The sequence below is a fragment of the Nelumbo nucifera genome, chromosome 6 (genome assembly GCF_055504915.1).
Source record: "Nelumbo nucifera cultivar China Antique chromosome 6, China Antique-T2T, whole genome shotgun sequence".
Classification (NCBI taxonomy): Eukaryota; Viridiplantae; Streptophyta; class Magnoliopsida; order Proteales; family Nelumbonaceae; genus Nelumbo; species Nelumbo nucifera.
Window position 1 is genome coordinate 60,430,990 of NC_142654.1, and position 15,181 is coordinate 60,446,170.

The window sequence follows — 15,181 nt, forward strand, 5'->3', positions numbered from 1 at the left end:
TGGCCCGTATACGGCCTGTGCAAAGTGTGGGTCGTGCAGTCTTACCCCACAGGCTGAGTCAGATCATGCTTCCTCTCCTAAGATATTTTGGGGGATTAGTAGCACAGCCCATGGCCCGAATATGCACGGGCTCATGTTGTGCTGCGGGTCAAACCAAGCTATATTTTTTTATTTTGAAAAATAATGAAAATTTTAACATAAATTTAAAAAATAGACAAAAATTTAAAAAAAAAATCTTAAAATTTTATTGTTTATATATACAATAATAAAATGAAATAATATAATAAAATTATATATATTAATATATTATATAATTATTATTATATAGAATATATAATGTGTGTATATATACATATTATATTCACAGGTTCATGCCGTGCTGGCCCAAGGACCTGAAACCCTATGCCCAACATGGCCCACAGTCCATCATGCCAAGTTGTGCCAAACTGGCTCAAAATCGTGGCGTGGCACGATTTATACCTCTACTTAATTCTCACCTCCCCAACCCTCCATTATTTATATCCCCTGTTTTCTTTATTTTCTTCCAAACTCGATTTCAAACTCTAGACGATAACTCATTGTCACAGGAAAGAAAAGAATTTTCTTCCTTTTGCCTTTCTGTTAAGTACAAGATTTGTTCTTTTTTGGCTTAAAATGTATAAACTATTATGGGATTTCATTTTAACATGGAGATTTCATTCATTCTCAAGCTTAATCTGGGTGGCTTAACCCAAAACAATCTATTGCGCTAGTGGCAACTTGGGGTTCTGGGTTTATTAGATTTCATTGCTTTCAAGGAAAAGAAATTACTAATGTTTTTAAAAACCGACTTGGAGGTTGAACCGTTTTTCCTTTGGGTTGCGGGTCATCAGTTCAATCATCCGGGTCAAATGGGTCAAATTATGCCACAATAGCAATACCTAAATTCATGCATGCACACAAAGACAAATAATGTATATATACAATGTGTGTGTATACATTATTTTATCAATAAATAATGTATAATTATGTTCTATATATATATATATATAATTTTATATTTAATTCATGCTTTTTAATTCAGTTTTTAATTTCTTATTTGCAAAAATATTAAAACTGCATTTTAAGGCCAAAAAAGGGTTTTTTTTTCTTGGCAAAAATAGCAGTGCAAGGCACATATGGCCCTTGGGACGCATAGATCTCAAAAAAAATAAAATCACTTCAATCGAACTTCGGAGTGCAAAGTTATGGCCTCCTGAAGTTTGCATACATGTTTTAGTGTGCAACCCGTGGCCTAATCACTAGGTCAATGGTCTAACCATCCAGGTTGGACGGTTTTCAACAAAATCAAAATTTTTTTACCATCCTCTTGATTTTACTAAAACCAAACCAGAATCTTGAGTGGGTGATGGATCAAACTATTCAACCGATCAGGTTAATAGCAGGTTGAAAACATTGGAAATTAGATTAAAAAGTGCATTAAGCACTATAGCTTCTATTTGAAACAACAAAGAGTAACAAAAGTATTTTACAACATGATTGGTTTTGTTTTTGAAAATTAAAAACAACTACCACATCAGCAAAATTATAGTGTTTTGCTAGCTAATGATTTTCTTTGAACCTTATGGAGGCCACATTTCAGTGTACTCACATGGTAAGAGCAAAATACCAAAACAAAAGTAGGCCACAAGATAGAATGTTACAAAGCTTTCGAAATCCACTGTTAGGTAACAAGGACCTTCTATGCAATTGATATTGAGTTACTAACAAGTTGTGATTGCATTTAACGCCCTATCATCTCTATTTACATCTACTAAACAACAACCAACATTTCCAACTTCATTTGCATCCTCTCCAATGAAGTTATTGTTGATTGTCCAACAATCATTTTAAAGCTATGTTTGATGATTAAGTGATTAAAATAAGTACTTGTTACACAAGTTACTTTTTAGAAGTGTTTATTTTAACAACCACTTAAGGTTGTTTGATAAGTCACTTGCCAAATCACTTGTTTTTTAAGCACTTTTTGGGGTGTGATGTTTGGTGAGCTACTTTCTCCACACGTGTTTATATCGACACAAATGGCAATTCTAGCCCTCACTTCAATCATACATGTAAACAATGCTTTTCACATATTATACTACACATGAAAAATCACCGCATCATGACACCTGAGAGCCCACATGGGCCCACACGTGGAGCACCATATAGACCCAAATAATAATAATAATAATAATAAGAAGAAGAAGAAGAAGAAGAAGAACAACAACAACAACAACAACAACAACAAATAATAAATATTATTGATAAATAATAATAATCACAAATCAAGAATACATGTAAACATTTAACTAAATATCAATCACAACTATACATATAAAAAATAAAGTAAAATGCAATCACAAATCAAGAAAAATATAAACATTTAACTAATTATTCATACAAAAAATCAAGAAAAAAATTGTAACCTACATATTTCAGCATATGTTTTGCATCATTTTTAACAAAAAAACACAAAAAAAAGTAAATATTTTGGATTTCTCACTTGAAAAATCTAAAAAAACGAATCCAGACAAATATTCACCCAAAAAAACAAGAAAATAACATCAAACACGAAGGGGAGGAGTTTGGGCGAACTCACCTTTGTTCACCGGCAGCTGGACGGTCGGGTGTCGTCGGAAAACTTACCTAATCACAAATATGCGAACAGAGAGAAGAGCTTTTTCAGGCGTTAAAACTCAAGAAAAATGCTTCAAATCGAATAAAATAAGCAAAAAAATAGTCACAAAGGGAAAAAAAACGGCAGGTATGTTGGCCATATTTTCGCACCGTCGGTCGTCGTCGGTGGACCTGCAACTGGAGTCACCGCCCTCTACTTACTGTGTTTGAATAGGAGGAGAGGGAAGAAAACCCTCATGTGAGGGCAAAACTGGTATTAAATAAATTATTTAGGGAATGAATAATCCCATTCGTTTTGAAAAAGCACTTCTCCAAGAAGTGCTGAAAAAAAAAACACTCTCAAGTCATTTTTTCTATCAGTACTTCTTTTAAAAAAAAGTACTTATTGGTGTCTTTTTTACCAAACACACATAAGTATTGTTTTACCATTTAATTTGTAGTCCCAGCATTTAAAAGAAGTACTTGTTAAAAGAAGTACTTTTTAAAAGTGAAATCAAACAGGGCCTAAATACAAATTCAATATAAATCAGAGGTCTAAGTCAATTACATTCAATGACTTGATGATGGAGATGAACATTGATTGCCAAAAAAAGAGAAAGGATAAAGAAGGGAAATGAAATTTGGGTATTTAGAAATATATAAACAAAGACATGACAGTCACATGAGAATCTTCTTATGAATTAAGCAGGATTTGAAAGTTTAAGGAGATCTTTTTCCCACATAAAAGTTAAGAGGGCTAAGTATCACTATCCCAAAGTACAGGGTGGTAATTTGTAATTTATCCCAAAAATTATAATTGAGATTTTAGAATAATCACATTTAAAGGAAAGAACTTTCAAATACAACATTTTAATACCTTGAATTTTGGAAAATATACACTCAACTCAAGCAATTAGCATTCCGTTGTTTATCTATGATTTGATTGTACTGATTGTAGTGGTAAGTAAGGTTTTAAAAATTGGATTGGACACGAAACCGATTTGGCCATCGGTTTTTGGGTCAAATGGTTCAACCGTTCAATGGACAATCCATTCTAATTTAAAAAATAATTAAAATAAAAAACAATCAAAACCGTTGTCTAAATCAATGGGTTAGTGGTTCAACCACCCGGGTCAATAGATCACTGACCAAGTCAACAGTTTTTGGCCCAAAAATAGTTTTAGGGTGAAACAAAACTGGTTGCCTGATCGGTTCCTAGATTAACCGATCTAGTCCGATTTTCAAAATCATGGTGGTAAATTCAAACTTTTTTCATCAGACCCTCCTCGTTAACTAATAAGTTCCAAGCCAGTATTACTTCAAAGTGTACCATTGTGTTATCATTGTGCTCCTCTAATCTTGTACACAATATAAATTGCCTTCCCAACTTTCTCAAAACCCCTTCCATCTTAGTTTAAGACTTTAATCATTTATGATTTGGGAATTTATACCTTAATTTAACTTGTTAAATGGTTCCTTCATTTTATTGTTCTCCACTTCTCCTTCGTTAAGTCCATGAACTCCTTGGAATCCTATGTCCATCTATGGATAGGTAACTTTGAGTTTTGTTTCATTGATTTTCTAAATGATCCCTTTGTTGTTGTTTTCTCATTCAATTCCTTAAAAACATTTATGCCATGGATTTGTGAGCTTCATAGGTTCACCATTCGACGAACATCTACGGGTTCGTTTGGTTCGTAGTTGAAATCAGAATCAGAATGGTCCATTTCCATAGTATGTTTGGTTCAAACACAAATGGAAATGGAAATTGAAATCAGCAAGAATAGGATTTCATTCCCAAGGAAGGGGTAGGGAATGGCCATTCCCTTGAATGGGGGAATGCCATTCCAGCAGGAATGAGAATGGGATTCTGATTCCATCCAACCAAACAATTGGAATCAGAATAGTTCATTCTAATTCCGATTCCATACCCCTATTCCCACAAACCAAACAGGGCCTAATATTTGCAAAAATGTTTCTTAGGTTGTATAGTTAGCAATTATGGTGTGTCGTTGCCCACCTTTTCTTCAACAGTTAGTTATAGTAATCAGATAGTAGGTGTTACTTGACACAATAACCCATGCCAATCATTAAGGTTGCATTTGGTTGCAGTGCAAATTTATTTGTACTAGTACAAATGCATGGGAGTGCAAATGTAAAAAAAAGCAAATTCTTGTTTAATTTGGTTTTGGATTTTACTTTATTCTGCTTCATGTCTTAATTTACTTAAGATCCGTTTGGTTCGTAGTCGGAATCGGAATCGGAACCATAATGGTCCATTCCCATAGTCTGTTTGGAAATGGGAATTAAAATCAGCAGAAATGGAATTTCATTCCCAAAGGAGGGGCAGGGAATGCCATTCCAGCAGGTATGGGAATGAGATTCCGATTCTGCCCAACCAAAAAGTTGGAATCTGAATAGCCCATTCCGATTCCGATTCCAAACCCCTATTCTTGCAAACCAAACAAACCCTTAATTTGTACTGCAATCAAACACACTAAGCTAAAATTTGAAACAAAAATAGGTCAGAATTTACACCCAAATCATTTGCAATGCCATGGTTTTACATTAGTGCAAATTTATTTGCATTGCAACCAAACACAGTCTAAACAAAATAAATAATAGGGCAAATTACAAAGACCCCCTTACTAGACTTGTTCATGAGCCGGGCCAGGCTTTTACTCTTCATAAACAAGATTTTATTAGGCCCGAGCCCAAGCCTGGCCTGACCAACGGGCCTACAACTTGGGCCCAAGCCCGGCCCTAATAAAAAGCCCAAAGCCTAACCTAACAAAAAGATGGTCACCAGTGTTGAGTTCGAGTGAATGTGTTCGACGATGCTGAGTTCGCGTTGATAAAGCTGAGCTGAGATTTTGACAGTGAAAATGAGAAGTGAGTTCGCGTTTGAGAGAGAGAGAGAGAGGACTCACCACCGCCTCGCTGGTGCCTGATTTCGCGTCTGAGATTTTGAGAGAGAAGGAGAAGTGAGAAGAGGAACGAGAGAGAGAGAAGGAGAGAGAGAGAGGACTCACCGCCAGTCCACCAGAATTCACAAGTTGCGCCAATGAGTGTTCGTTGGTTCTATCTTCTTGAGAGTGTGAGGTTGTGACAGTGAAACTGAGAAGAGAGAATTGAGGTTCGACTAAGACTAAGAGAAAGAGATGAGTGAGAAGACAGGGGTTAGGATATTTAAGGTTAGGGTTTTTGGTTTAACTTAAAGGTCGGGCCAGGTCGGGCTATTTTGACAAATCCTGAGCCCGGCCCCAAATAAATTTGAGCTGGACTTTTAGGCCCGAGGTCAAGCCCGTAGGCTCAAATCTGTGTTCAAGCCCATCCGGGGGTTGGGCCGGCCCGTCGGGCTACCCGGCCCATGAACATGTCTACCCCTTACTCTCATGTTAGTGGCAATTACCCCTTTAATTTTCATTTGCGACAAAGACTCCCTCTACAATGGGGTCAATGACAGAAGTAACAATTTCCCTCCTGAACTTTTATTTGTGACAAAGACCTCTGAGCTTTCACTTTATGACAAATACCCCCTCTATTAGGGTTTTGTCAATTAACTTCAAAAACAATTCACATTTAGCTATTTAAAATGTTTAAATCCCCAAATTACCCTTTTCTTATTTATTTGAGCCACTTATGATTCTATTAGTTTTATAAATATAATATTGAAGTCCTCTAGTTTTATTTACCCTTTTCTTAAACCTGGTTGGATTCGATATTCAAATGAAACGGTAGAGGTTTTCTTTTGATAGATATAAATTAAGGTTTCATTTGTTTTCTTTTTTCAATTTATAGGAGAAATGAGTGGATAACTTTTACATTTTAAGATGAAGAGACATTCATGTCAGCGAAATGAAATAAGAATTTAAAGAAACATGTTTTTTTATGTTAGTGAAATGATTCTTATTATTTTAGCTGATTTCATTTAGAGAAAATGGAGGTATTTTTATGTCGATTAGGGTTTAAGAGAAAAGAGCAAAAAAAGAAAATAAAAAAAAAGTTCAGATGGATATTTTGATAATAATGCATTCTATCATCTGAGTTAATAATCAGCCGTGTTTGATTGTGAAAGTTTAAGAGGTCTTTGTCACAAATGAAAGTTCAATAGGTAATTATCATTGGCCCCATACTATAGGAGGATCTTTGTAATTTTCCCCAAATAATAAGAAGATCAAATTGTACTTCCTTTAGGAAATTGATGGGCTGGGCTGCATTTATCTTAAAATACGATAAGGAAGAGGGGTGCTGACACAAATGAATTAAGGAGAGTGGAACTTGCAAAACGACGATGGATTTGGTGATTCAGCAACAATGATGGCTTAATCAAACGGAAGGAGAACCTCTAGAAAAGAGAAATCTTGGCCATGCCACTATTTTCAATTCAATATTTTTTATTTTCCCCCCTAATTGTCTCTGTAATATGTTTTCTCCAAAGTTATAGTTTTAACCAATATTTTCGAACCGCAGTTGATTTGGACGGTCAGACTGTTCGGCCTGGGAATTGTTTAGGCAATTGATTTTGTTTTATTCTAAATCCGGTCTCTTGCTAAAAACTATTGAATTGGTTAATGATCCATTGACCCGAGTGTCTGAGCCATTAACTCATTCAACTCATTCAATGGTTTTTGCCTTTTTTTATTTTAATTATTTTTCATTTGTTGTCAAAACAGACAATCTCTTTGAACCAAATGGTCGAACTATCGCCCCGAAAACTGGTGGCCAGAACGGTTCCGATTCCAATCGGTTTTTAAAACATTGGTTTTAACATTGATTTTAAACAAGTTAGGAGATAATGGGTAGTTTGGTAATTTTAGCATTTGCCATAACATTAGTTAATAGTGTTGCATATGGTTTTCAAACCATTATTGACCCAAGTGATCGGACCATTTCGCCCAAAAAAACGTCTAGGCAATTGATTTCCATTTTACCTCTAAACCACTCTTTTGTCAAAAACCGTTAACTTTGTTAGCAATCCACTAACCAAGCAGTTAAACTATTGACCATTCGACTTGGATAATAGTTTTTGACCATTTTTATTGTAATTATTTTTTATTTTTTTAATTACAACCAACTGCCAGTTTTGAACCGCTAACACGGGAACTAGTGGCCAAAGCACCCCAAAAAAACCAAGGCTTTTTTGTTTCCCTTTTTTTGTTCCTTTTAAAATGCAGGGCAGTTCATTCAATATACAATGATTTTTGGGATAGTCCGATGGTGCAACTCTCTATGGTCATCTAGGAATGGCAACGGGGCGGGGCGGGGATGGGGAGCCTCTCCCCATCCCCATTCCCGTCCCCATCCCCGCTAATGGGGACAAGGTTATTCCCATCCCCACGGGGATCCCCATTCCCCGTAATTTTTTATAATGTTAATGATTTTGTTTTTGTTTATTTTATTTAAAAAAATAAAAATAAAATAATTAAAATTTATAATCTATTAAAAAAGATTCAAACATATTCAACCATATTTTTAAAACATTAATATATAGACGTATGTGTACATATATAACGTATACATACATATATACATATATATTAGTGGGGATCCCACGGGTAGGGATCGGGGTCCTCGTGGGGTGGGGAGTGCTCTCTTTGTCCCTACTAACGGGGATGAAAATTTCCCCATCCCCGTCCCTGCGGGGGGAAATCATTCCCATCCCTGCCCCATTCGGGGCGAATCCCCACAGGGATTGGGGAAATGGGGAAAATTGCCATCTCTATGGTCATTGTCTGTCTATAGCTGTTACATCCATAAAAATACTTTTGAACGGTCGATACCGGTAAAGATAAATAAGTTAGAATCATAGATTAATGACAGATTAAGTTAAGCAAAGTTTCTGGGCAAGACGGGAGTTGCAATTAGGGATGAAATGGGCGGACCCGAGTATCCAACCTAAGCTCAGAAGAACTTGAATTCAGTTCTCACTAGACTGTATTCACAGCCATTTGCAATTGTACATTAAGAATATTTCTATACTTGTATATTTATATTCAGGGCCCGTTTGTTTTTTGGTAAGTTATTTATCTGGGTAAATGCAATTACCTGAGTAAGTTTTTCTGGGAAACACTTATTCGGGTAAGTGCATTTACCCATGCTCTTTTATTTTTCAGGTAAATAAGGTAATGGCCATTTTAGTCATAAAAATCCATTATTAAAAGGGGCGTCTTTTTCTCATTCAAGTGTTAGCAACTTTCCTCCTAGGTGGGAAAGTTATTTACCCACCTAGGAGATGGGTATACCCAGGAAAATAAATTTTCCCTTATCTCCACATTTAATCCGAAAAATGAATATGGGATTCTTGATCAATGGGAACCAAAATCTCATTGACCAACTTTTCCCCTCTCAAAATCCAAAAAGAGAATGTCCCCTCATAAGGAGATATTCCTAATATGAAGATATTTTCAATACACAGCTGCAAGCCTGCAATTAGCTGTAAATACAGTGTGAGAGTGGTCTTGTAAAGACTGAATCCGAGTTCAGCCCAGAACGATACAGTCTTAAAGGCAGCTTTTTAATACATTAAATCTATGGGCATGCCCTTTTGGCAAACCCAGCCCAATCTTTGAGTCCAACCCGAATGTGTCAAATCTCAATTTAGGCCGGGCCTGGATTGATTAGACGAGGCTTTAACGTAAGTTCATAACTTATGCTCAATTCTTAGGGATAACTTTGGCTGTTGGCCCCCAACAGCCTACTGCAAACGGGGTTTTCTATTCACTTTTCTTATTTATTGTAAATTGAGAGATGTATAGTTGCAATTCACGGTGGGTAGAGAGTGGATAAGAAATCTGGGTTCATGCTATTAAGAGTTTTTTTTTTTCTATTGAACATGTTTATCTATTCACGCCTATGTCTTTATTTTTGGTCAAAATAAAATAAGAGAAATTACTAATTTACCCACTCTCGTGATAATGCGGCGTTCCAAAAAAGTTCTCAACAGCATAGGCCGTTGGGCCCCAACAGCCAGAGGTTTTCCCCATTCTTAAGATTAGGGTTGGGCTTAAGTTGATCTTAAAACCGATCAGCCCTCCCAAGTTACAGCCTAACCTGCAATATCTTTTAAGCGCAATTAAGCCGCTATGGTTTACAAAGCATGAGAATCAATGAGTTCTAAATGTTTTAGAACTGCACTTGGGATTTGACCCAGGTGAGGGCAGATCTGGGCTGATCCAATAAGAAAATAAGAAAGTATTAGGAACCAGGTTCAATTGGGACCGGATCTAGTAGGCACATCAAAGTAAGCACGTTAAATGGGCATTTGATAAATATTTTGACAACTATCAAAAGTGAATATTAATCTTTTTCAAGGGTGGGGTGAGGGTATTTTTAAGGACGTGTCAAAAAAATTTTCAAATGCTCATTAAACGTGCTTGCAACTTCGTGCCTACCTCATCCGAATCCGCTTTTGACATGTAATTCAACACTAAACTACTTATTTGTTAAATTGATACATTCTAACATCATAATATAATAATATTATAAATGCGACAATATTTCTAATACGATAATAGACGAAATCTATGGCCCATATGCTGCACAATGCAGCAAAAGACGTGATTGGTTGAATTAATAGTAATCACATCTTGTTAAACATGAAATTACATTTTGTGAAATGTAAACCAATGAGATGTAATTGGTTGGTATCTAGATTTAAATATTTAATGTGTAGCCATTATTAATAAATTGCACTGTAGTTAAATTATCATGATAGTATGACAACTAAAACATATATTGACCCAATTATATTCAAGACACATTATATAGACCTATACATTATATAATTGGGTTAGTTCAGTTGGGCCAATTGGGTCTATCCCATATATTGGCAACCCTAAATTTTGGGATTTGTGAAATAGGTGCCGTACTTTAGATTGCAACAATAGGCATAGGGTAATAGGGGTGTCAATGGACCAGTTTTGGATTGGATTTCTCTAAATCAAAATTAATTTGAATGGATTGGATAGACCAATAAGATATATTGAATTGGATCAATCCAGACTTAATGGTCCAAAGTTTTTATTTGATTGGATTGAACCCAATCCACCCATAATGGATTTATATTAAATTAGCTTGGATTGAGCAAATGTTTGGTCCATTGATAGAAGATAAGAATACAGGTGTCAATAGACCAAGTTTGGGTTGGAACCAATCAAAATTAAAGCCAATTTGAACAAAGTGGACAGTCTAGACATTGATTGGATTGGACTTGGTCAATCTATAATAGTCTCATATTGAACCGGACCGGATTGGACCAAATTCAGTCCAATTGACAATCCTATAGGATAGGGTTGAACTTGGGACTTAGATTGCATAGTTATTGCCTACAAAATAAATGTAAATGGCAATATCTTTTTGGCAATGTGGATGGAAATTGGTGAGTTAGGTCAAACATATTTGTGGAATGCCCAAATGAGTACAAATACAAATTTAGAAATACAAAATATAAGGCTTTGCAATTTACACTCTTTCCAAACTAAGCCTAAAACCAATTAGTGTTTGTAGTGTTGGCTACCATTGTAACTATTAATGGTGTGAGGCAAGAAGGGTTGAATTAAACTTGAAAACTCTACAACCACTATCTGGTTATAGGGTTATTATCGGTGGATAATTAGGGTAGTGTTTGGCATCGATGCCACTTTCTAAGAAAATGACGTCATGTAGGTGCCACATTAGAAAAAGCGGTGCTTCAAAAAATGGCCTCTTATTTGGTACCATCTTCCATAAGGCTCCACTTGGAAGGAGTATAAATACAAATATGTAAAGCGTAAAACCTTATATATTGTATTATTTGTACTGTACATATTTGTATTTGTACTTCTTCCAAACTGAGCCTAAAAGACACTTTTTTAGACCATGCTTTGAAAATCGGGAAAGTATGGTATGGAATAATGCCAAATTTGATGTTTTTTTCTCAAAAAACAACCCGTTGCTGCCAAATAGTACAATGATGTGGCATCATCTTGGACGTTGGATAATATGACCAATGTTGAAAACGATTCTACAGCACTGGTGCCAAACAAAACCAGTGATATTTTCCCAGAAAACAGCCTATGTGGAAGCACTGCTTCCACACAAAAAATAAGCAAAGGTGCTTACAACCCAAACATGCCCACCACCAAAGCCAAACACCTCCTCAGACCGTGAATGTAGTCAGGATAAAAAAAAAAAAAAAAAAAAAAACTAAAAATCAAAATTCTTTCTTATTTTGTTGTCTTCCTCCTATTGTTTTAAGATTTTACGTTTTTATTTCCCTCTTTGGGACACCACCCCTGATACTAGCAAACCACACAAATTCCTCGTATCTTATGGTGAATGCTTTCCATTATATGCTATTTATTTGCATATTTAATAAAGATTTTTTTGTATAATATATTTTGAGCAAAGTATAGAGTGTATTGATTGAAAACATGTAGACAGACTAAAGGAAACACATGGCTGACTAGTTATTTGTCAGTTTGAACAGAAAGGAAGAGAAACGTAGGAAAACATATATAAGGTTTATACAGGTTCTTCCTTTCCTTTACCAAACACAGCCTAATGGTTGGTTAGAATGCTATAAGCAATCTCCTAATTAACATTTAATGCGTGCATGCTTCATCGAAAGGGGAAAAAAATAGATATTTTAAAACTTTTTTATGAGTAAATGATATTTTTAGTATATACTTGAGAGAATGAAAGAGAAGTCGATGAAGATCTTTTTAAAAAAAAAATAGTGGTAGTAGATTTGGCGAACCGTCCCAACGCTTCAAATTGAATTTATTTAACAAAAAAAAAAGAAAAAGAAAAAAAAGGAATATTGTAGGGAATCTGCATTAGGATGCACCATCCTACCTTTTCTCCTCCTAAGTCCTAACAAAGTAGCATAAACGGGTAACCATAATTAAGCGCATACGTAATATAGTTATTTAGGTGATGTTTGAAATCAACGATGATTTCTTGAATAATCACTGTCATGTTGGAACCATGTCAGCGTTAGAGGAATTGTGTTAAAACTTCTGTTTGGTTTGATTTTGATGATTTTTCAAGAAAATTGACTAAAAATCAATTATTGAAATCAGCCTTTTTTTAGGGATTATCTTTTTTTGGTGATTTTTTTTTATTTTTAGTTGATTTCAATTTTTTGAGGATGACATGGCATTGAATAATAACTCTAGTACCGATCTTTGGAAAAACATAATTCAAAAATCTCCAATTTTTGAAAAATCAGTAAAGAAGAGTCATCATCAATACCAAATATCACATTAGATTTTATGGACAAATAACTAATAAGAGTTCGGCTTCAGTCAGGGCAAAGCCTATTCGAGCTATTTTTACTGCCTTGCATTGAGAATATCTTCATATTTGTGTACTTTATTTCATGGGGAGATATTCCCAATGAAAGATTGCAAAAAGCTGTTAGAACGGTGTGGGCATACATTTGCCCTGACAGAAGTTGATCTCAACTAATAAAAGCAAAAAACTTTTAGGGTCTGTTTGGTTTGTGGCCAGAATTGGAATCGGAATAGTTTATTCCTATAGTTTATTTGATTCAAACAATTTTGAAATCAGTTAAAATGGGATTTCACTCCCCAAGGGATGAGAAGGGAATAGCCCTTCCCTCAAATCGGGGAATGCCATTCTGCTAGGAATGAAAATGGGATTATAATTTTGTCCAACCAAACAGTTAGAATCGAAATTCACCTATTCTGATTTCAATTCCAAACCCTTATTCACAGGAACCAAATGAATCCTTAATTTATTACTAAAATTAAATTAAATTTTCTCTTTTAAGTTTACCCTTTTCCTTATGAATAACCTAATGGCACACTCTCCAAATCCGCTTTTATCTAGCCACGTGGAGGGTAATTTCAGCAGCGCAGTTTTAGGGTCAAAAGGATTCCCTAGCCAATAACGTAGATTCCCAAACCCCTAAGTAATCTCTAATTATACTCGCAATGTTGGCAAAGTCAAATCAAATGTTGCCAGTTTAGTTGCAGATTCAGGAATATATCTTACCATATATTCTTTTATTTTTTATTTGGAATTCCGTGAATTGATACCTTAATAACCAAGCTTCAGTTTAGAGCCCATAAACTACATCTAATATGCCTAACAGACCAGTGATGGCCTCATGGCCTCTAACTGCTCCAAGCACCACTTGTATATTTTTTTCCTTTGTTATTTAACTGGTGCGAGATAAGAGAGTAGAGAGATTTTCTTTTTTCAATTAAGGGCAATTTTTTTAAATTATCCTTACTATTTAATTAATTGATTGACAAAGTGTATTCTTACTGTTTAATTATTGTCTTAAATCATCCTTATTATTTCTGGCAATTGACATTACGGTTAAATGCTAATCAGATAGAAATAAAATGTTAAATTTGTTTTCCATCATTTCTTAAATTTTCAAAATAAAAGCCAACTGATGAAAAATTTAACACAATATTCGACGAACTTCCTAGGGTCCTTTGTTGAGCTTTCGATGAGAAACAACTATCTAGAAGGACCAGCAAAGCTTGATTTTTCTCATCATTCTGCCCCTTATAGTGCAGCAACCCGGACTTCTCTTGCTCCAGAACTTCAATCCTGTAGTCCGAAGGCAGTCAGGATATGGATATCGTCTTCGAAAATAAGACTAGGGGTAGAGCTAATCAATTGTTAAAAACAGTAATGATGATTTAAGACAATAGTTCAACAGTAAAAGTACAGTTTCAATTAGCTAAACAGTAGAAATAGTTTAAGGAATTTGCCTTATACTGGTATAACAGTTTGGTGTTAAAATGATGCCTATATTTAATTTTATATTTTTAAAAACTCAAAAAAATCATAAAGTTTTAAAAGGTTTGGAAATCAATACGAGAAATTCAATGTGGACAATTGCATTTTAGAATATAGCATAGATTTAATAATGAAAATGTTTTTCATGAATAATCAATAATTAACAATTAATTTTTAACTTTATATTTTTTAAAACTCAAAAAGAATCGTAAAGTTTTAAAAGGTTTGTAAATCAATATGAGAAATTCAATGTGGACAATCGCATTTTAGAATATAGTATAGATTTAATAATGAAAAGGTTTTTCATGAATAATCAATAATTAACAATTAAATTGGTTTACTTGTCTTGGCCTCTATTATTTATTTATTTATTATTATTGGCTTCATGGGGCTGCACAACAAGATAGCCCATTCATAACTAGACCTGTTCATGGGCTGGGTCAGCCAGCCTACCTTGTTTTATATCGAGCTTGGACAAATTTTTAAACCCATGGGCTAGTTCCAATTATTTTTTGGGTTAAGCTTGGGCTTTACCAAATAAGCCCAACTCGAGCTTAAACCCAACTTAATAATATTATATATTATAAAAATAATATATCTTATATAATATTTAATAATATTATTAATATAATATAATATAATATAATATTAATAAAATATAAAATTTTTGTTCAAATCAGATTTCGGGCTTTATATAAGGCTGGGCACAGATTCAAGATTTAGGTTCAATGGTCGAACCGGACTTGGCTCAGGCCTAATCATTTTTTATTTATAAAAAAGC